At 40.7% G+C, this 21569-nt stretch overlaps 1 protein-coding gene across 3 annotated transcripts in view; it reads left to right on the top strand.

The window, feature by feature from the left end:
- NHSL1 (NHS like 1) overlaps positions 1-21569 on the top strand; it is a gene marked incomplete at its 5' end in the record, with an annotated part of 139100 nt that overhangs the window by 2468 nt on the left and 115063 nt on the right. The gene's annotated exons all lie outside the window — the stretch shown is intronic.

The following is a 21569-nucleotide window of genomic DNA, read 5'->3' on the forward strand; positions in this document are numbered from 1 at the left end:
GCAAGGTTAAGTTGTGCCCAGTCATGGAAATCTTTGGGCAAGGCTAAGTTCTTCTTGATAGGTCTGTCACCACAGACAGTTTCACAAGTAAGTCTTAATTTCAATATATGTCTTCTCCATGTTAGATAGAACCATGCAGAATTTACTTTGAGGATGCTCAATGCTAGATTGAGCTTTGCCAATGGGCACACATATATAGGTAGCAACAAGGCTTGATTACTGCATCATTTTATTCATGAGGCTGCCTTTGAAAAGTGCTTGGAAACTTCAACTGGTTCAGAATACTGTACTGCAGCCAGACTGTTCGCAGGGCCTTGCCTTGCAACAGATTTCTCAGTACTATACATAAAAGATCTATCCTAGCTGAAAGACTTAAGCCCAACACATTTAAAGTGCTAAACAGTTTTTAAATCCCCAAATAATTTGGGAAGTCCTGGATGAGTCTGCCTGTAAACTGAGATACGCAACTAAAGGTCTTCACTGGGAGCTCCCCCTTCAGAGGTTGGTCACTGGACAGACTCTTTTCTATAGCAATAGGATTCACTTTCTACTCAGGCATGCTCACCTGGCACAACTTGACCCTTATGTCTTAGACACCAGCCCACACTTGTCTTATTTGTCTAATATTATTTTGGTTGTAACTGTATTTCTTATTATTGGATATCATTGTTAGCACTGCTGAACTCATTTTTAATCTACTATTGTTTATATTGTCTTACTGTTTTGAACCAGAGTTGTAAAATAAAATTTAAAAACTGCCTCGAAGACACTTACAGTGGAATGGTTGGATAAAAAGGTTTGAAATTTTAAAAAATTGGCTTCAAAAGGTGGTGTGAAAAATCTGCCCAGCTGTCCTTGTTCCAACTTCCATTCATATATTTCAATGAATAAACCTACCACTCAGAATACTTCACTGTGTGCCCTTCTTGATCTTGCCCATTGAAAAAAATAGTACCGTAATTCTAGTCAGGCATCACTGGCCACTACTTACCTTTAGGGCTCATATGTTGTATGTACTGAATTAACAACATACAGAAGTGATTGATTTAAAAAGTACTCTTGATTTAAAAGTAATCTTATGCACACTTACTTGAGAATAAGTCCCATTAAATATAAAGAGACTTGCTTCTGAGTGTGCTTACAAATGCATTACTAACACTTTCCAATACGTTGCATTTTTTCAATACATGTTCCTTGATCAAATGTATGTGTATTAGTGCTTTGCCTCATACTAAATGCATCTCACCATCAAATCCGCCCCCCACTCCTTAATTTTACCCTCTCAGACATTACCTACATTTAGCAAACCATGCTGATGAAGTAGTTTGCTTTTTATGTGTACAGGTTATTCAGAGTTCCTAGGCAAGCAAGAAAAAAATTGCATGATCCACGGAGTTCTGTTTGTTTTGAAAAGAGAAAGCTCCCATGGAAATATTATACAAATAATATTACCGCTTGGTGTTGGGATAGTGCATTTTGACTGTTCAGGGTAGATGCAAAACAAGTCGTACTTCCTTTGTGTTATCGGAGACCCTGCCATCCAAAGTTCAGAGGTAGAGCATGACAAGGTTTTCCCACTGTAAGCTCCAGCCTTATTCAAGAAACTGTTAGCTCCTGTGTGCAGTGTTTGGCATTTCCTGCTAGCTCCGTGAACAAATTTTCAGTCTGTGTGTGTCCTTTCTTCCCTTCCCCCTTCTCCCTTCTGCAGTTTTGCTGTTTGTCCCACTCTGTGAAAGGAAGGCTACAATGGGTGAAGGGTAGTGAGCTCAGGAGAGTAGAGGAGCTTGTTTGTCAGCTTTTCTGATGGGTATCAGTTTTCAGCCTTAATTTGCCACATTAGCTGTTTCCCTTTCTTTACACTAAAATTTGTGTCTCTGTTCACTTCTTCTTAAAATATAATTCTCTTTTTATTTCAATTTGTTGTCGATTGCAAAACAATTAAAATGATTAAAGTATTACAATACAGTCCATTAAATTTGACATAAATTTGTCCCAAACAAACAGTTAGGAAAGTCAAGAACAAACCTTGGCTTTAGCTCATGGTTGTTTGAGCACTGGTTCAGAAGTAACATGGCCAGCTCACAGTTCATGCACCATCTAATTCGCTTAATCATGGCTTATGGCTCAGCCAAGGTGTGTTAATACGACAGTGCATTAGTATATTCTCTAAATTCAGGCTATTAATGCATATTTTCCACAAAGTTGTCTGTCTTACTTTATTTTAAAGTGAGATAGGGGAGGGAGAGTTTGAAATATACCTGCACAATGATCTACACTGTCATAACTTGGATTGTTTTAAATGTCATATGTTTGATTTTATTATGATTACATAGTACTGGTTTATCCTAGCATACAGTTGCAGTATAGGCAACTTGGTTGTGCTTCTGCTTGTGCATCTATCTCTTGCTTTATTTTAAAGTGAGATAGGGGAGGGAGAGTTTGAAATATACCTGCACAATGATCTACACTGTCATAACTTGGATTGTTTTAAATGTCATATGTTTGATTTTATTATGATTACATAGTACTGGTTTATCCTAGCATACAGTTGCAGTATAGGCAACTTGGTTGTGCTTCTGCTTGTGCATCTATCTCTTGCCATTTGACCAAATTTATATGCCTTTTTAACTTTTGAAGTTTGTAAACATTCCCTGTGTTAGTTTTAATGTATGCTGTTGGTCCTAGGCTTACCTATCCTTGAGTTAGGGTCCTTATTGCTTGTGGTAGATGCTGAGAGGAGAAAAAATGTATTTGAGGTTGCTGAAAGCCAGTTGACATTTTGTGAGGTCCTGCAGTTGTGGTTAAAATAGTTCTGTTTCAGCTATGGACATATTGGGAATAGCATCTTTCATTTGCATTTTCAAACTGACACTTTTTTTGTTGTTGTAAAAGTTGTTTCTTGGAACACTCATCCATTTCCAATAAAGGACTTTTTGTGTGTTTCTCTGCAAATACTGAAGCTGGATTGAATTTACTTATAGAGTCTTGAAAGGAAGTATATAATAGAGTCTACTAAACTTAGTTGTTTTTTTGACTAGGAACTTGGAGATCCTATTGGACCCCTATCCCCCCCCCTCTTAAAATTATAATAAAAATACCTTGAAAAACATGGGTTTTAAATGAGATGTTTCTTCTTGTTTTTGAAACCTAGAAATCAGTCATTCTACAGGACGCTGGGTAGGATGCATGATTTATTTGTGTACAAAATATATTATTGCTATATAAACATCTTTTTCTGTAGGGAAAACCCAAGTAAAGGCAAATGGTTCTGCCTGTTCACCCATTCTTGCTAGATACTTTTCATATAAATTGTTGGAGGTTTACAGAAAAGCTGCCTTTTAAATGGATATTTCCTTTTCTATTTATTCCAGTGTCATGCAGTGAGATGACTAGAGCTCATATCTCTTCCATACCCACCCAGTGCTAGGAAGGAAATGCTGTGCAATGCAACCTGTGACTGTTTTTGTTTTATTTGGAATCAGCTGTTTCCGCAGAGAAGATCCCATTTGGCTCACTGCATCTCTTGCTGCAACAAAGAAAAACACTGTGAGAGGACTTTCCTGTGTTGTTAAATTCAAAACAAAAAGAAGCAGGGGAATGGAAGAAGAATCTTCTCTTCTATGCCCATCCTCCACAGCACTTCCTTTCTTGAGGAAATTTGCTTGTAAAAACACTCACACAGCGCTGAAGAAGATTGTATGGCATCTGCCATGCAATATAATTCAATAGAAAAACATCTATTTATATTCTTCTGTATCCTTGCTCTTTTGCTGGTTAGTCTTGTCCTTTGAAAACTCTTATTGACATGGCTATTGAGCATGAGTGAATTATAGAATAATAGAGTTGGAAGGGACCGTGAGGGTCATCTAGTCCATCCCCCCTGCATGCAGGAATCTTTTGTCCAACATGGGGTTCAAACTCATAATCCCGAGATTAAGAGTCTCATGCTCTTTCGGCTGAAGTATGAGACACAGTTAAAGTCAAACTAAGAAGTGGTCGTTGCAGATGCCCCATAGGAAGGGAGCAACAGCCTGATTTTAACTGTAGGAGTAATATTCAGCAGTCCTGATCTTAAATCCTTCCTGTAATGCTAATATCTTAGAGCAGAGCTTTCCAAACTTGTGTGTTGCAAAACATTAGTGTCTCAGCTGCAGTTTGAAGATGTGTCATGTGAACGTTCCCATGCTCCTCCTGTGGCTGAAAAGATGTTAGTTTAACCTCCAGTTTGCTAGTAAAATTGAATTAAGGTAAAGGGACCCCTGACCATTAGGTCCAGTTGTGAATGACTCTGGGGTTGCGGCGCTCATCTCGCTCTATTGGCCTAGGGAGCCGGTGTACAGCTTCCTGGTCATGTGGCCAGCATGACTTAGCCGCTTCTGGCGAACCAGAGCAGCGCATGGAAACGCCGTTTACCTTCCCGCCGGAGCGGTACCTATTTATCTACTTGCACTTTGACGTGCTTTCGAACTGCTAGGTTGGCAGGAGCAGGGACCGAGCAATGGGAGCTCACCCCGTCGCGGGGATTCGAACCACCAACATTCTGATCGGCAAGTCCTAGGCTCTGTGGTTTAACCCACAGTGCCACCCGCGTCCCCCAAAACTGAATTACTGTGTCACAAAAGGATGCAGGTCTAAAAAGTGTGTCACCAACATGAACAGTTTGGAAAGCTCTGTCCTAGACCCTCTGTAGTCACTAGAATTGGTGCTCTGAATGTAAGCTGCATCTCTATTCAACTTAACCACAAATTACCTGGAGAGCGTGGTGCACGGTCCAAATTACATAAAATCATTTATTGCAAAACCTCAGTAGAAACAAGAGTTCATTGGACGCTTAACAAGCTTCTATATGTCCTTAATCTGTAATTATATATTAAGTGAAAGACTCATTATTTGTTGAAATTCAGCTTTTCCTATTGATAAAACTTTGCTAAAAGCAAGAACAGGACAAAAGGTTGCATTCAAACAAAAACTCTTTCCCAAAGGGAAACTAGTACAAAGCCTTGCTGCACTGAGGCAAGCCTCCATTTGAAATTTAATAAATGAAGATTTGTACAGAAATGCTTTTATTGGCTGAAATGTGAAAATGCATTATATAATATTCATCTTGAACACAGTTTAATAAGTTGTAAAATGCTTCTTCAAGAGCTTCCATTAATGTACAAAATTGTAGTTTCACCCAAAGAGGCTGGATGTACTTTTTTTTTTAAAGCAACTGTCCAACCCTCTTAATTAGCAACCCTTGATTTTAGTCCACCTGTGTGTGACATGATGTTAAATCCATTTTTTTTTATCAGCAGTTGCAGATACGTACTGATAATTCCTGGAATTGCAGCAGGCAAGAAAGGAAACAAATTTTGTTCCTTGCCTGCCATATCCATCTATTGAAACTGCTATATGCTTTGTGAGTGATTCTACTTTTAAACGCTTCTTGCCACCTTCTGTGATCCTGAGATAAAATCAGTGGTGCTCATGTGTGAGTGGAAGGGATATCTGTTGGAACAGCACAGTGGGATGTCACATTCCTCTTTTACCCTCTGCATTGGAGTGTTAGGAGACTCTCTGGAACAGATTTAAGAGATGCGTAGGGAGGAGGAGAGGCAGGAGGAATTCTTTCGCACAAGTGAATCATAGAATCATAGAATCATAGAGTTGGAAGAGACCACAAGGGCCATCGAGTCCAACCCCCTGCCAAGCAGGAAACACCATCAGAGCACTCCTGACATATGGTTGTCAAGCCTCTGCTTAAAGACCTCCAAAGAAGGAGACTCCACCACACTCCTTGGCAGCAAATTCCACTGTCGAACAGCTCTTACTGTCAGGAAGTTCTTCCTAATGTTTAGGTGGAAAGTCCGCTCATGTGGTGTTCGGTCCTGCTTTTCTCCTCAGGAATTATCAGTTTTGTTTTGTTTAGTCAATTAGTTGTGCCTGACTCTTCGTGACCCCATGGACCAGAGCACGCCTATCTTCCACTGCTTCCCACAGTTTGGTCAAACTCATGCTGGTAGCTTCAAGAACACTGTCCAAACATCTCGTCCTCTGTCGTCCCCTTCTCCTTGTGCCCTCCATCTTTCCCAACATCAAAGTCTTTTCCAGGGAGTCTTCTCTTCTCATGAGGTGGCCAAAGTATTGGAGCCTCAGCTTCAGGATCTGTCCTTCCAGTGAGCACTCAGGGCTGATTTCCTTCAGAATGGACTGCAAGAATTGATCTTCTTGCAGTCCATGGAACTCTCAAGAGTCTCCTCCAGCACCATAATCCAAAAGCACCAAATCAAAGAAGACGATAAGCCTTTTTTATGGTCCAGCTCTCACTTCCATACATCACGACTGGGACAACCACCTGATGCTATTTGCATTTTTAAAAACAGCCCTGCCCATTAAATGCAAATACATGTTTAATGTCACGTGTACTTTGGCCTCAATAATTGACACATTGCATTTTATTTAATCTGTGTCCCTTCCCACTGTATGATAATATAGGATGATTGAGGACAGATAATTTTAAGCACAGTCTGCGTTTTGATGCAGAAATTAATTGAACTGAATTGATTGCATCTACTTTTCAATGTCTTGAAAAAAGTGAACTACGAACTTCTATTTTCTGTTAAAAGTAACTCCTTTTCATGTGGTTGTGGTTGTTTTTTTGGTCAGTGAATACTTATCAGGAATATGTAATCAAAGCCGTGTTTTTGGTTGCTGTTGACAGATCATACCTAGCTGCTAATTACAGCAATAATTAATGGGTGTAGGTAGGGAACAGGTCTTACCTTTGGCTGTCAGGCACTTATTATATGAAATATTGGAGAATATTACCTGGGTACCTGCAAGTCAGGTATAACAGGTGTGGATTTGCTTTTGGAATTTCTGCTGTCTCTTACTTGGGAATGGAATTACTGTATTTATGTTTGAAAATGCTGTGCTTTCTAAGGGTTATTTGACAAGGTTTGAGATGATGTGCAGTACTTGGAGTTAGCCCTGTTGAATAAAGGAGTTTGGTACATAGATGTGCCACTGTCTGTTTGTTTAGATACTTTTCATCTTTGCGCATGGAGAGATGCCTCTGTAACAGGTGTGGGGAACCTCTGACCTTCCAAATGTTGCTGTACTACAACTCCCACCAGCTCTAGCAGGCATGGGATGATGAACGATGTAGTTCAGCAACATATGTCAGGTCAAGGGTTGCCCAGACCTTTGTAGTAACTAAATGCAGAGCTAGAGATATGAAAGTATTTTGCCTTTCCAGATCTCAGAGTGGTATGGCTTTCTTATCTCTGATAAAAAAATATATGAATTGTCAGATGTTTTCTCGTGTCACCTATATACAACATTGGAAACAGTGATGCAAGGGAAATGCACATACTAGTAGATTTCTCCTGTCTTCGGATACTTGTTCTTATTGACTTTTATTACGGTTTCAAGTGTCTTGACATCTAGGACCTTCATTAATCATAGAATCATAGAATTGCAGAGTTGGAAGAGACCCTGAGGATCATCTAATCCAGGGGTCAGCAGCCTTTTTCAGCCGTGGGCTGGTCCACCGTCCCTCAGACCATGTGGTGGGTCGGACTATATTTTGGAAAACAACAACAAATGAATTCCTATGCCCCACAAATAACCCTGAGATGCAGTTTAAATAAAAGCACACATTCTACACATGTAAAAACACCAGACAGGTCCCACAAATAACCCAGAGATGCATTTTAAAGAAAAGGACACATTCTACTCATGTAAAAACACGCTGATTTCCGGACCGTCTGCGGGCTGGATTGAGAAGGCGATTGGGCCGCATCTGGCCCATGGGCCTTAGGTTGCCCACCCCTGATCTAGTCCAGCCCTCTACTATGCAGGAGTATTCATTCAGCTGTGCCATACAGGGACTAAACCTGCGACCTTGGCATTTTCAGCACCATGCTCTAACCAACTGAGCTATCCAGGCTGAGTCAGTGCTAGTGACTACTCTGAATGACCAATATATTGAAAACTGAGGTATCCAGCTGAGTAGGGAACAAAACAAGCAAAGAATGTGTTTTTCTGTCAGTAGCAGAATTTGCAGATGTGCGTGCATGTAGATTCTTATATGCAGCAAAAATACAGATCCTATACTATATAACAAATGTGGCCTTACTCTTCTTTCTTAACACCTATTCTTAAAACATTGCTACTGTCTTTTGAATGAGAAAATATCCTGTTTTCCTCATTAGTCATACAAGGTTTAATTTAACTGGAATTGCTGAGCAAAGTAATCCCAACCAGGCAGAATCATCAGGAGAAGAGATATATGCTGGCACATCTTTGTGTAAATTAAGCTGCATCATAACAGCTCTGGCTAGGGAAGGCATGGAGGCAGTGTAAACATTCATTTTCTACCCTTCCAGTGACTCTTGTGGGTAATGTAAATTACACCAGTCTCCATGGATGAAATCAGTGGATCAAATGAGTTAGGAGGCATCATAACTTTATGTATCTCCTCACCCCCGGTGAGCCCATTTCTCACCCCTGACACACTCCTTTTTGCCCTTTGTACCAACTTGACACCAGCAGGGCTTTCTGTAAGCCAGTACACTAGGGTAGGTTGTTTATGCCAGTTTAAGGCCAGATCAACTGCTTTGGAGGGCAGATAATTCAAATACCAGCCTCTTCCACCCAGCATATATGGGGTTAGGATTGCACTGTTAATTTTTGTTTTATAGTTATGCTCCTTGTTGCTTTCTGGCACCTGCTCCAGGTTTCCCGCTTGGATTAGTAATGGCTTTGGTAGCAGATGAAATCAGTTCAGAGGGAGTTCAAGAGGGCTTAGAAGATGGCTTTGTGGGCTTATCAATTGTTTCAGTTGCATAGTAGTTGCTCAAATTACTGCTGCATGCCCTGCCAACCTCATTTTTTTAGGGACAAACCACATTCTGTCAAATCAACCTCAAAATATACAGATAATAACTTACCTGACTATTTCATTAAAAACAAAACCACAGCATTTTAAAACAAGTTAATAAAGCATATTGGTACTTTAAAACATCACCACAACAGTACATAAGCCAGTTAAAAAATGGCAGCTATGGTTGTGAACACTTATACAAATCAGGTATATTTTTAGTGAGTGATGAAGGCACACTACCATTGCTGCCTGCCATATTGGTAGTGAGGAGGATTTTGTTCCATAACATAGGCACCACAGTAAAGGCTTCCGGCCTCTGTGTTACTGCAAGATGGAGTTTCCAGGTTGCAGTATGGCCACAGAACATCATCTGAAGGCTTTGGTGATCTAGCAGATCTGTATGTTCAAAGGCATTATTTTCGGTTACCTGATTCCAAGTTGGAAAGGGCTTTATATTTAATAACAATATCTTTTAAACATGGCTTGGTGGCAGTCTGGCGGCTCTTTCAGCACAGATATTATATGTGTGGACAGCCAGATTCCCCACTTAGCACTTGCTATAGCTTCTGATCGTCAGGGTAGTCCCACCTACAGTAGTCATTACAGTTGTTCAGTTCTGAGGTTAACATGAATGAGTCGCACTGGTTAAACCAGGGGTAGCCAGGATAGTGCCTTCCAGATGTTACTGGACTACAACTTTCATCGACCTACCCAGTATGGCCAAGGATAAATAATGATGGGAGTTGTACTTTAGCGGCATTTGTAGGGAACCACATTGGCAACCCCTATAATGTTTTACATATTGAGAGAGAGATGCAAGTTTCTTGTGTTTCAGAGAATGAATATCTTGCTTGATGCACAGAAGGGTAAGGAATATGGGAGATGCGTGCAAGCAGCTACCTCTCATTCCCTACAAAGCACCCTCACTTGCACACATGTTGGGAAGGAGACAGGGGAAAAATGGCTCTATTTTTCTTGTGCTGCTTGTTTGCACATGGACCCCCATGCTTATTTCAATGATAGCAAGCCAATTATGTTGTGACACAGTGGTGCTCAATTATTTAGTGAGTGTAGGAGCTAAAACCCAAAATAAAGCCCGTGACTTGAAGAGATTCTAGATCCACAAGAGAAAATAAAAACAAATTGGATTGATATAATTAAATAGGGTGGCTGGTGTGCACCATATTTTTTAATGTGTTTTAACAGTATGGTATTAATATAATGCCTGCTAGGCTCCATTTGGTTTTTGTGTTGTTACATTCAGCACAAAGAGTAATGAACAGGGTGGGGAAATATATTAATGAGGACCAGGAGGCTTCTATACAAATATGTACATGGGAAACAGATGAAAGATGTGATAGGAAAAACAGGCTTCAGCTGCAGCTCTTCAAATAACAGAACCATCACCCCACCCACTTTCTCTAGGTATTAGCATCATACTAATTAGCACCCGCATAACAAAACCTGTCAGGCAGGATTTGTCAGAGTAATGCTCATAGGGGATAGTTAGGCTAAGTCCTCTGCCCCTTAAATTGTCAGGTGTCTTCTGATCCTTTGCTAATAATTGCCCATTGGCAAAACAGCATCAAGCATTTCTGCTTTTCTGCTTTAAAAAAATATGTGTGAGCTAGGATCTAAAGATCTTTTTTGCTAACTTGCTTTGGCATCAGATCCCCTCTATTAATCATGCAGCAGGCTTCCATAGTTTTGCAGGTTTATAATACATCAACTTGAAATTTTCTGAGATGAGCTTATTTGAAATGCAATAAATCAAAGGGTACCTAGCTTACTGTGAGGAGGTTTTTTTTTGGAGGAAACATTTTAAACATTTATATACTGACTTTAATGATTTTTAAGGTAGCTTTCAAAAAATAAACAATGAATGTAAGACAAACATATATGCTTGTCTTCATAATTCTGGGCATAATTATAATTATGATAGGCTGTTACCTGAAAATATATAGTAGTACTCTATAAATAACAATATTTGAGACTGTCCCCTAGGAGTTTTGAGTATTTTACTTGGCTTTCTGGTAATCTCTGACTCTAATTGGCTTGCTTAGATTGTTGAATATTCCAGAAACTCAAGAATATTCAGACAACTGCTTGCAATCCAGTTCTATGAGGGAAAGCAGATGAAACAGTTCAGTAAAGACATCCATTGTTCTACTTCCTCATGCTACTGTCAGTTGCTTTGTTAATTTATGTGTTAATACTGCAGCCCATACCTGATTATGGGCTAGGACACAAGTAGCTTAGTGCAGAGGTATTCAACCTTTTTGGCACCCCTGCAGGGCTCAGGAGTTCAGTTATGTCACCCCTTGCCTGCAGAGCTGGCAGCTCCTCACCCCTTTTCGAACACCCTTTTGGAGTGTTCCCTCAGCGTCCTTGGGAGTTCTCTGGGCAGCTGCCACTGCCACCCCTGGTCTCAGAGCTGTCCCCCCCTGCTCCAAAGAGAGGTGGCTCCTTACACTGCCCCACAGGGGCCTGAGGGGCACCCCCTGGCCAGGCCCAGAGGCACCATTCACTTGGGCAGCTTGTAGTCAGAGCTGCTGCAACAAACAGCTTTGCAAGCCTTTGGGAGGCAGAGATGCGAGAGGGACTCAGAAGAGGGAGGGAAGGAACCTTTCCCATCATTCCCTTCCCATCATTCAAGGCATTCCAGGGTGCCATGACTCACTGGTTGAAAACCACTGGCTTAGTAGGTTGGCTGAGGTTGGGAAGAGATCTTGGGGATCATAGAAGGCCTAGAAGCAATGTGGCTAAAAAAGGGTGTCTAGTAAGCAATATACTGAGAAATGTGAACCAGAAGCAGGAAGGGTAGGTGAAGGAAATGAAGGCTTCAGGAAATGGATAAAGGAGATTGGGAGTGGAATGGGACTCAGTGTCTGGATGAGTGTTTATGGAATATGCAACAAGGCATGCCTAAGGCTGTGAAACAATGGCCAAAAAGTTTAGGGCAGGATTTGAACTTACTAGCCAAATCTCTTTGGTTGCAGACTGCTCATTATTCTAATACATGACTATTACAGCCAAGTCAACTATAGTCTGCACTCTAGAAGAATTTAATGCATATATTTGTCTTACACTTTTTTCTAAAACTGTTTGGCAGCTGTTAGGGAAACTGACAGGCACCATATCCTTCAGTCCAGCCTGCCAGGCCTGTCCCAGCAAACCTCACCCACCTCCTAGTCATCCCATTCCCACATCAAAATTTATGGAGATTGTCCCATGTAATTTATGGAGATAGAGATTAACTCTCAGATTTCTGATCTTGGTGCTAAGCACCACAGTTGTAAGTTTGGACCCAAGCCCTCTGCCTGCCCTTTTAAAATATAGACTGTAGACTGAAAACGGTTTTTGTTTCAGAAGGTTGAAAAACAAACAAGCTAAAAGGTGTTTTTTTTAATGCTCTGGTATATGCTAAGACAGATTAAATTCACTACAGCTGGTCTTAATGTATGTTTGGTTAAATTAGCCAGCATATTTTGACTTTGCACCTTTAAAAAATCACCTTTAAAAATCTAGTCTAGACAAGAAATATCTGTCATTGTTCATTGCATCTCTGAATGTCAGCTAAAAGGGCAGCAGAGTGGGCCTGACCTGTTTTAGCCTGTCTGGCAAATCAAATGCAGATTTATTTATTTATTTTAAAAATATTTATTTTCAAGAAAAACTATAAAACAGCAACACCTGGTAAGCATTTGACACTGACTGCATGTAACTAAAAATAGCTAGCTGCATACAGACCTGGCTTCAAGATCAAGTTTGAAGCCTAGATCTAGCCCAGCAAGACCACTTCAGGTAAAGTAGCAGATAAATTGAGAATTCTGACCGTTCACCGTTCACTGTTAGAGATTAGTGGCATTCTATTGTGTTTTTTATTGTGTTTTATAAACAAGAATAATATTATACAAAGAAGTATACCAAGTTTTCTCATGCCATTTGTATATCACAAAAACAGCATAATAAATGTGGGAAAAGATCTACAACATATGTTTCATTATTAATGGTACATGTACATGTTCTTGGTTCATAACGAAAGTACCTCTAAGTTGCTCCTAGTGAAGCTCAATCGTAGGCTGAAAACCTTTTATTTATCCTACTAACCTCCTTAACCTTAGCATCAGTCTAACCTATTTCTGCCCTAATACTGAAAATTAGAGACATTATTCACTTAGTTTTTGTCACTTGAGTCTGTATGTTTATTAGGGTCTTTGCATGGTATTTTGTACTAAAGTCTGATGAAATGATGAAAGAGGAGAACCTTTTGTGAAGACAGATAAAATTTTATACATGGGACTGCTAGAAAGTCAGAATTGGACTTTAATACAATCTCATTTGGCAATTATAAAACAAAAGGTCATATAAAACCATCAAAGGTTCAAATGAAAAATAGCGGTAGCTTTCGACCTTTCAAAGATGAGCTTAATACAGTGTGTTTAACACAAGTGAGATTAAATGCTGATATGTCAGAAAAGTGGCAACTTAATCAGAGCAGTGAACTTAAGGCATTTGACTGTGATCCTTCTGGAACAACATTAATAGAAAACAAATTTTGTGGACGGCATTGTGCAACACTAAAATTTAAAACAGTTGGCAACTATCTAGCATGCAGCATGACCTTTTAATTACTCACACAGATAGCACACTAAGTTGTTATTCATTCAAAGAGAAATTCATAACATCAAGTGAGAGCACCCATTACCACATGTATAAAGCGAAACTGGTGGTTAAGGCAGCTGTATTTGATGTTCTCTCAGGGGTTGTATTGCCATGTGGAAGAACTTAGTATTTTCTGATCGGGGATAGGGAGAAGTGAACAAAATTGAAAAGTTTGTGAAGTTGTTTCTAAGTTTACTAGGTTATTCATATAGTTCAAAGCTACTTTTCATTCCTTATATATATGTTCACAGGACAACATAATTTGCATAGGTATTTTACATCTCTGGCAAATAAGTTTCTGTAATTTGTAATAGAATTTGTATTGTGCTAAGTCGAGGGACTCGGGTGATGCTGTGGGTTAAACCACAGAGCCTAGGGCTTGCCGATCAGAAGGTCGGCGGTTTGAATCCCCGCAACGGGGTGAGCTCCCTGCTCCTGCCAACCTAGCAGTTTGAAAACACTAGCAGTTTGAAAGTGCAAGTAGATAAATAGGTACCGCTCTGATGGGAAGGTAAACACTGTTTCCGTGCGCTGCTCTGGTTCGCCAGAAGTGGCTTAGTCATGCTGTATGCTGGCTCCCTTGGCCAATAAAGTGAGATGAGCGCTGCAACCCCAAAGTCGTCCGCAACTGGACCTAACCGTCAGGGGTCCCTTTACCTTTAAGTACTGAATATAATGATTTAATCCATTTGTAATGCAGGTTGGGGGAGACTAACTAGTGCCAATTTTATAAATGCTGAAATTTGCGTTTGTCTTTCCCTTTCGCCCCTCCAGGACCACTAGCTCAGTTTTGACCTAACATTCAGACATTTTATTTTACTTTTGTTAAAAATAAATCTGTTTGTATGGTTTAACTATTTTTAAATGCTGTTATAAATAGTAAAACAATTCAGCTGTGTTAGTCTGTTGCAGTAAAAAAGACCAGTGCCTTGTATTAAAAACAAGACAATTGTTGCAGGTTAAGCTCTGTTTGTGAAAGCTTAATGCCACTGTTAGGCTTTTGTTAGCCTTTAAGATGCAACAAGACTTTGTTTTAAATATAAGGATTTTTTTTTAAAGTACAGTTTTGCTGCAGTTTTGCAATCTGTACATGGCAGAATTTTTAAAAACCTGCAAATAAACCCAGATATTTAGTTGATAACTTCTAATGTTGAAGGTATTGAATTAGTTTCTCCATGTGTCTTGTGATCATTAGCTACTAAAAATCCACTTGCCGGCTCTCCAGGGGCAAGTGTTCCTGGTTGTCGAGAGAGCAGGATACACAGGTACATACAGTTCACCTTTCCTGAGCTGTCATTGTGCTGTGGTTCGCACAATAAACAGCAGAAACCTATTCGGAGAAACACTTGTCATTAAAAAACCCCACAAATATTCTCCAAGCATCAGCACAAATTAGATAAGACACAGCTCCAAGCTCTCTGTTTGTACCAGATAGTTTGGAAAAGAGGCAGGGTTTTCATTTGTGCTGGTGCATGGATAAGGAAAGAAATGGCAGTGATAACTTCGTTGCTCTTTCTCATGTGCAAATTAAAATACCATATTTTTCGCCCTATAGGACACACTTTTCCCCCTCCAAAAATGAAGGGGAAATGTGGGTGCATCCTATGGGGCGAAAACAGGCTTTCGCTGAAGCCTGGAGAGTGAGAGGCCAAACCGCGCCGGCCTCCGAAGGGTCGCGCAGAGCTGCCTGCGCTCCCAGGCTCCTCGCAGCTCTGCGCGACCCTCCGGAGCCCGGCGCCAAACCGCGCCAGCTTCCGGAAGGTCGCGCAGAGCTGCCTGCCCTCCCGGGGTCCGCGCAGCTCTGCGCGACCCTCCGGAGCCCGGCGCCGAGCCGCGCCGGCCTCCGGAGGGTCGAGCAGAGCTGCCTGCGCTCCCGGGCTCCACACAGCTCTGCGCGACCCTCCGGAGCCTGGCGTCAAGCCGTGCCGGCCTCCGGAGGGTTGCGCAGAGCTGCCTGCATTTCGAAGCCTCTTCAGCGCGCCCGGGCTTCGCACAGCTGTCCGCAAGCCTGGGGAGACCGGCGCAGCTCCCTAGGCTTGCGGATAGCAGGCTGTTCTGGGGCCTGTGGTCGGGGGAAGCTCGGGCTTCCCCCGCGCCAGCCCCGTGCCTGGGGGGGGGGAAATAATTTTTTCCCCTTTATTCCCCCCCCCAAAAAAAACTAGGTGCGTCCTATAGGGCGGTGCATCCTATGGGGCAAAAAATACGGTATATTGTTCAGATCCTAGCCTCTGGCACAGGAGAAAACAAGGTTGCTCCATCTTCCATGTGACAGCCCTTTAGATATTTGAAGATGGCTATCATACCTCCTCTCGGTCTCTCTTTACCAGGCTAAACATACACATTTCCCTCAACCATTCCTCGTAAGGCTTGGTTTCCAGACCCTTTATCATCTTGGTTGCCCTCCCGTGATGTGGACATTATACTTCTGTTGATGCAGCCGAGAAGAACATTAGCTTTTTTGCTGCTGCTGCTGCTGCTGCTGCTGCTGCATCACACTGTTGACTCATGTTAAGCTTGTGGTCTACTAAGACCCCTAGACCTTTTTCACATGTACTACGGGCAACCCAGGTGTCCCCTATCTAATATTTGTGCAGCTGGTTATTCCTGCCTAAGTGTACTTAAAGAGCTTTTAGCCACCCCTCCTCAAGGAGAGAGGATTCTCAGAAGTGAGAGGGTTGAGGGTACAGATTTGGTTATCTGAAAGCTGACCCATGCCAGGCCTTGATGGGTTCCTATGTGTACCTGCAAAATCAGAGAGGCATTCCAAAGCTGTGTGGTCTCCTGCCTCAAAGAGCTTTGAGTGCTGTATACACACACATACACAGTATTTTGTTGTGAGGCCCACTTTTGTAATGCCATGTGCATCCATTTATGATTTGGCCAGTGCTTGGTTTTTAGAGTCATGCAAACTAATAACTATTATTAATTACTCTTATGTTCCATCTATGCTCATATAATACTGTAGAAGTAAAAATACAGGTTCCAACCCTGAGGCAGTATAAAACTAAATCTCTAGAAACTGACTGAATATATGTATAATGTATTGTGAGGTAGATGAAGTAGATGAAGTTATTTAAAACAAAACCCGATTCACTTTTATATTAATCTTTTATGGGCTCGTTACAACAGTTTTATAGGATTGCTCTCTGTATAATATTCTTATTCAAACACCATTTTTGCTGGTCCTGTAAAGTTAATTAATGTGTTTCTTCTAACTCCTTGCACACCATTAGCCACAAACCACCTGGAGCATTGGAGAATTTATCTGCAACCATTTCCAGGATGAGATGAATGGTCCGAGTCATAAATCCTGGAGACTGAATGAATGAGATACTTTTTTTTTATTGTCAACCAGAATTGCCTTTGTAAAGATGCTAGTTTTTTAAGTGTCTTAAGAAGCAATTTCCCAATTTTACTATTAAATGGCTATTGAGAAAGATTTTACCAGAAAGATTTTGGCACAACGGCAAGTTGCAGGAAGCAGGTAGAAATATAGTGGTATCTTGGGTTAAGTACTTAATTCGTTCCGGAGGTCCGTTCTTAACCTGAAACTGTTCTTAACCTGAAGCACCACTTTAGTTAATGGGCCCTTCTGCTGCTGCCGCGCCGCCGGAGCACGATTTCTGTTCTCAACCTGAAGCAAAGTTCTTAACCTGAAGCACTATTTCTCGGTTAGCGGAGTATGTAACCTGAAGCGTATGTAACCTGAGGTACCACTGTAAAGTGACAGTTTTCCAAATGGAGATACGAAGGCAGTGGAGTCCCCCAAGGATCGGTATTGGGATCTGTGCTTGCTAACTTGTTCATAAACAATCTAGAGTTAGGGATGAGCAGTGAGGTGGCTAAGTTTGCTGAAGGTATGGAATTGTCCCTGGTCCTTAAAACACAGAGAGATTGTGAAGAGCTCCAAAATTATCTCTCCAAACTGAGTGAATAAGCAGTAAAATTGCAAAGGCAATTCAGTGTAAACAGAAGTAAAGTGATGCATGTTGGGGCAACAAAAATTAATTTCACATATCATGGGATCTGACCAGGAATGAGATCATGGGGTTTTAGTGGATAGTGATATTCCACCTCCACTGTCAGAGGCATTATGCCTCTGAATGCTAGTTATTGGGAATTTCAGGTGGGCAGAGTGCTGTTGTTCTCATGTCCTACTTGCGCTTACATAAAAAAACCACACTGTGGTACTTATTACAGGAAAGGAAAAGAGTTAACAGGATATGGGAATGGGCAGAATGTGGTGTGGGATTGCTGGGTTTTATTCTTAAATGAAGCTTTTTTGTTTGTTTTATTGTGTGTGCGTGTTTAACCCTGACTCTTAGGATTGGAAGAGCAAACTGTCTAATTGCGTAACTGCAAAAGCAAGGAAGCTGACAAAGAAACAATAACAGTATTTTTGAAAGTACGAATAGATTTCTTCCTCTATGGAATCCCTTCTATCTCTCATTCAATTGCCATTTCAAGATTACTGCCTGAAAATCACTGCAGGATGACTGGTTCCGAATGTTTTCAGACAAGAACATTAGCCTTTAAATCGGTATGTAAGCTGCCTTTTAAAAAATAAGTGAATGAGCTTGTGAAATAGCGTATTGGAAGCTCAAAATAGGCTCTTGTCTTTTAGAGGCACATCTAATTCAGAAACGGCATCAACATAATTGTCACGATTTTCATTTTAAAAAGAGAGCAAGAAATCTTGGCAAAAGTATAAAAACTTTCTGTTGGTTGCCTGGCTTGCAGCCTAGTGCTAAGTATTTTCTTCTTGGATTCCCCACCAAAGACAGGAAACTGAATAACAAGTAAAATGCATTCAGATTGCATAGGAGATGCACCTTCACTTGCACATGACTTAGATAAGGAATGCAATAAAGTATGACATTTGCGCAACAAATTCCAGGGAAGTAAGACATTAGATGTGGTGAAATCCAGATGGTACATTTGTTGATAGCCAAGTAGTACTTTTATTTTATTGAGAACCAGTATTCTGTTCTGCCCTTTCTTAATGTATGCCCCCTATGTCAGAAGTTGCTTGGTGGAAGTACTTTTACAACTTGTCTCTAGTTGCATGCCCAGGTGCTCTGAGCCCTATGACACACGTCAAATAGGTACTACCCCAAACAGATTGCCTTAGGAAGAGTGCTGTGGCAGCCAGCCCCCATCTGGGAGGGTGGGTGGGAGATCTGATGACTGAGGCGCCAGGTGGAAGGCTGGGGTTCCTTTTATGCTCAGAGAGGATAATGTATGGCCTTTGGGCATTAAGTTGCTTCAGGTAACTTCTGTTCTGTATGTTACTCACTATAGGCAGCGGTGTCCAAACTTTTTTCAAAGAGGGCCAGATTTGATGAAATTAAGGGCTGTGAGGGCCGACCAAAGTTGTTGACCTTTTGTTAGGATTGAAGTTGTTGACCTTGTTTAATGTTATTACCCCAAAGTTGTTGAGGATTGAAGGTGTTGAGCTTTTTTTAGGGTTGAACTTTTTAGTTTTTACCCCAGGAAAACAGACTTTGGACATGCCTGCTATAGAGGATAGTATTGACTAGAATTCCTTGGAGACTTTGGTTGTCCTAAAAATATCATAGACTGCATAATATCCGTTTAGCTATCCTTATCCATTTAAGATCCATTGAAATGTCCTTCTTTATATTTTTTTGCTGTTTGTCATAATCTTTACACTCTGTGTTGTGTGCACCATAGCACTAGGTCAGCGTGAGGATTTCTCCTTGCACAAGGGAATGTTTTCCACCTTTCCTCCTTCCAAACTAGAGGAGAAGCGGATCTGGGGGCAGTGGAGTGCAAGTGGAGAGAGGAGGAGGAGGAGGAGAGATAAAGTGCCGTTGTGCTGGCAGCAATCCATGCCATAGTGCTTTTATTTGGTCAAATACAGCCTGATCTTTTCCATGCTGAGTTCAAAAGTGAAGTTTTAAAAGTGTGTATTCTTGAAACCTTCGAAATATTTATTTAAAAATGGGGATTCTGAGGAGGAACACATTATTTTACTGTTTTAAGGCCAGAGTAGACATTGTGAAAATGGCATGGGATGTTCTGTGAAACTTTGTTGCTGAAAATTATGCTTTGATATTAGGACACTGGCAAGTTGTGCTAATCACAGCAGTGGGAGAGGGGGAAACTCGATGTGCAACTCTCATTCTTTGGCTGCAGGCCTGTGCTTATCACAATGTCGAGTTCGGCCTTGAGGATGGGTATAAAGACAGTCTCTTGTTCAACAGCTGTATTGTTAGAAAAGGGATTTGAACTAGCATAGTTAACAGAGATATATATAAAATCAGAGGTGTACTTGTCTTTTTAAACCTCTGAAAGCTATATGTATAGAGAGAGCTTTCAGAGATTTAAAAGACACTTCTGATGATACATAGTTTTTTGTGTATGCTTTGGGATTTAATTTTGGGATGCTTATCTCTGAAGGGCCCTTGTAGTGAACCAGCTGCCTAACTTGTAGCTTATTTAATAGATGCGTTTCTTCAGAACAATGCTTTTAATTTATTACCACAGGAAGACTTGGGAGGATGTAGGTTCCTGCATAGGATCTGTATTGTGCACATGCAACAGAGAATGAGGAAGGAAAGGAAGGAAAGTTAAGGCCAAGAGACCCTGGTATCCTTTGCACATAAGAGATGTAGTAAACATGCAGTTTCAACCTTCTTCTTTGTGTTGTAAAGCTTTGATGAGCGCAAAGGAAGTTTACATGTCCAAAAGTGAAATGGATCAGAACTAGAAATAATTAAGAAATGGCTTTCTCTTCCTGGGCACAAGCAGTGTTAACAGGCCCAGAACAGATGCCTTGTAACTTAGAAAATTTGTTTGGAAATGGTTTTCATGGTTATATATATATATATATAAACATATAAATAAAATAAAATATTACGCTGTTTTATATGATAATTTTTAAGCTGTTTATATCAGAGACAATAAAAAGAAATGTCAGCATCAATTCATATAAAAGTACCAACAAGAACATTCAAATTTCATAATTAAGTAAAAACAAAACTATGGGTTGAATCTAACAAAGTCATTGTGCAAGTGGAATAACTTCCACCAATGCTGTGGATCTCCAAAACATATCTGAGGGTGGGGGAGAAGGGGGAACTGAAGTTCTGTTGTGGGAGCGGACACCATTCTGCTCAAGCAATGTGTTTGTTGGGTACAACCCCTATATATCACAGATAAAGCTGAGTGGTATACAAAGAATGAAACATTAAGAATACAAATCTAGAAATGCTTGCGTAAACATATGTTTTCAAGAGGCATTTAAAGGTCATGACTGTCTTCTACTGTCTCACATACTTGCCAAGTAACAGTCCTCTCTTTGGTCATGGAACAACCAGACCTTGAACTTGGCTTGATAGCAATGGGTGTATGGGATGGCCTCAAAGACAGATTTGCCATGAATGTGTGTTAATATTCTAGACCTTGAACTCTTTGCATATTTTTAGGTTCTCTATATTATTTTCCCCACCTTGCTTGCTTTAAAGGCTTAGGAACCATTTCTGGTTTTCTGCATGCATAGGTTCAGGTATCGTGAGTGTTTAATTGCTGCCTTCCCCCCTTCTTTGCCTTGTAAAATATTAGAACTGTGAATATAGTAAAAGAAGAGAGCAAAGCATAAAAATTATACTGGTGGAAAGGAGCTATATTAGTGTTGATTTTTTAATTCAGAAAGTTAATAAAGAATGCATGTGTTTCTCCCAACCTATTTTTTGATTATTTGATATTCTTCTCCAGTACATCAGTTTAGTAATTTGGGTGATTTCCCACATCTTTAGTAACTATTCTTGTAAGGTTAGGACTCTCTTACTTTATGAAGCTGAGCAACGTATACCCTTGCTCTGGGGTTGGGAAGTGGGCTCTCTATTCTTGATCCACTGAACACTATTTTAAAGTTCCAGAAAGTGTAATTCAGAATTTAAATAATGTTGCTTCCGGACTTAAGACTCTTTGTATTAGGATGCTGAGATTTACCTGATCTAATGGGGAGGTCTGCCATCTAGTGGAATAGAAGTGGTGCTTACAAACACAT

Source organism: Podarcis tiliguerta, assembly GCF_965153285.1.
Source record: "Podarcis tiliguerta genome assembly, chromosome: 3".
Classification (NCBI taxonomy): domain Eukaryota; kingdom Metazoa; phylum Chordata; class Lepidosauria; order Squamata; family Lacertidae; genus Podarcis; species Podarcis tiliguerta.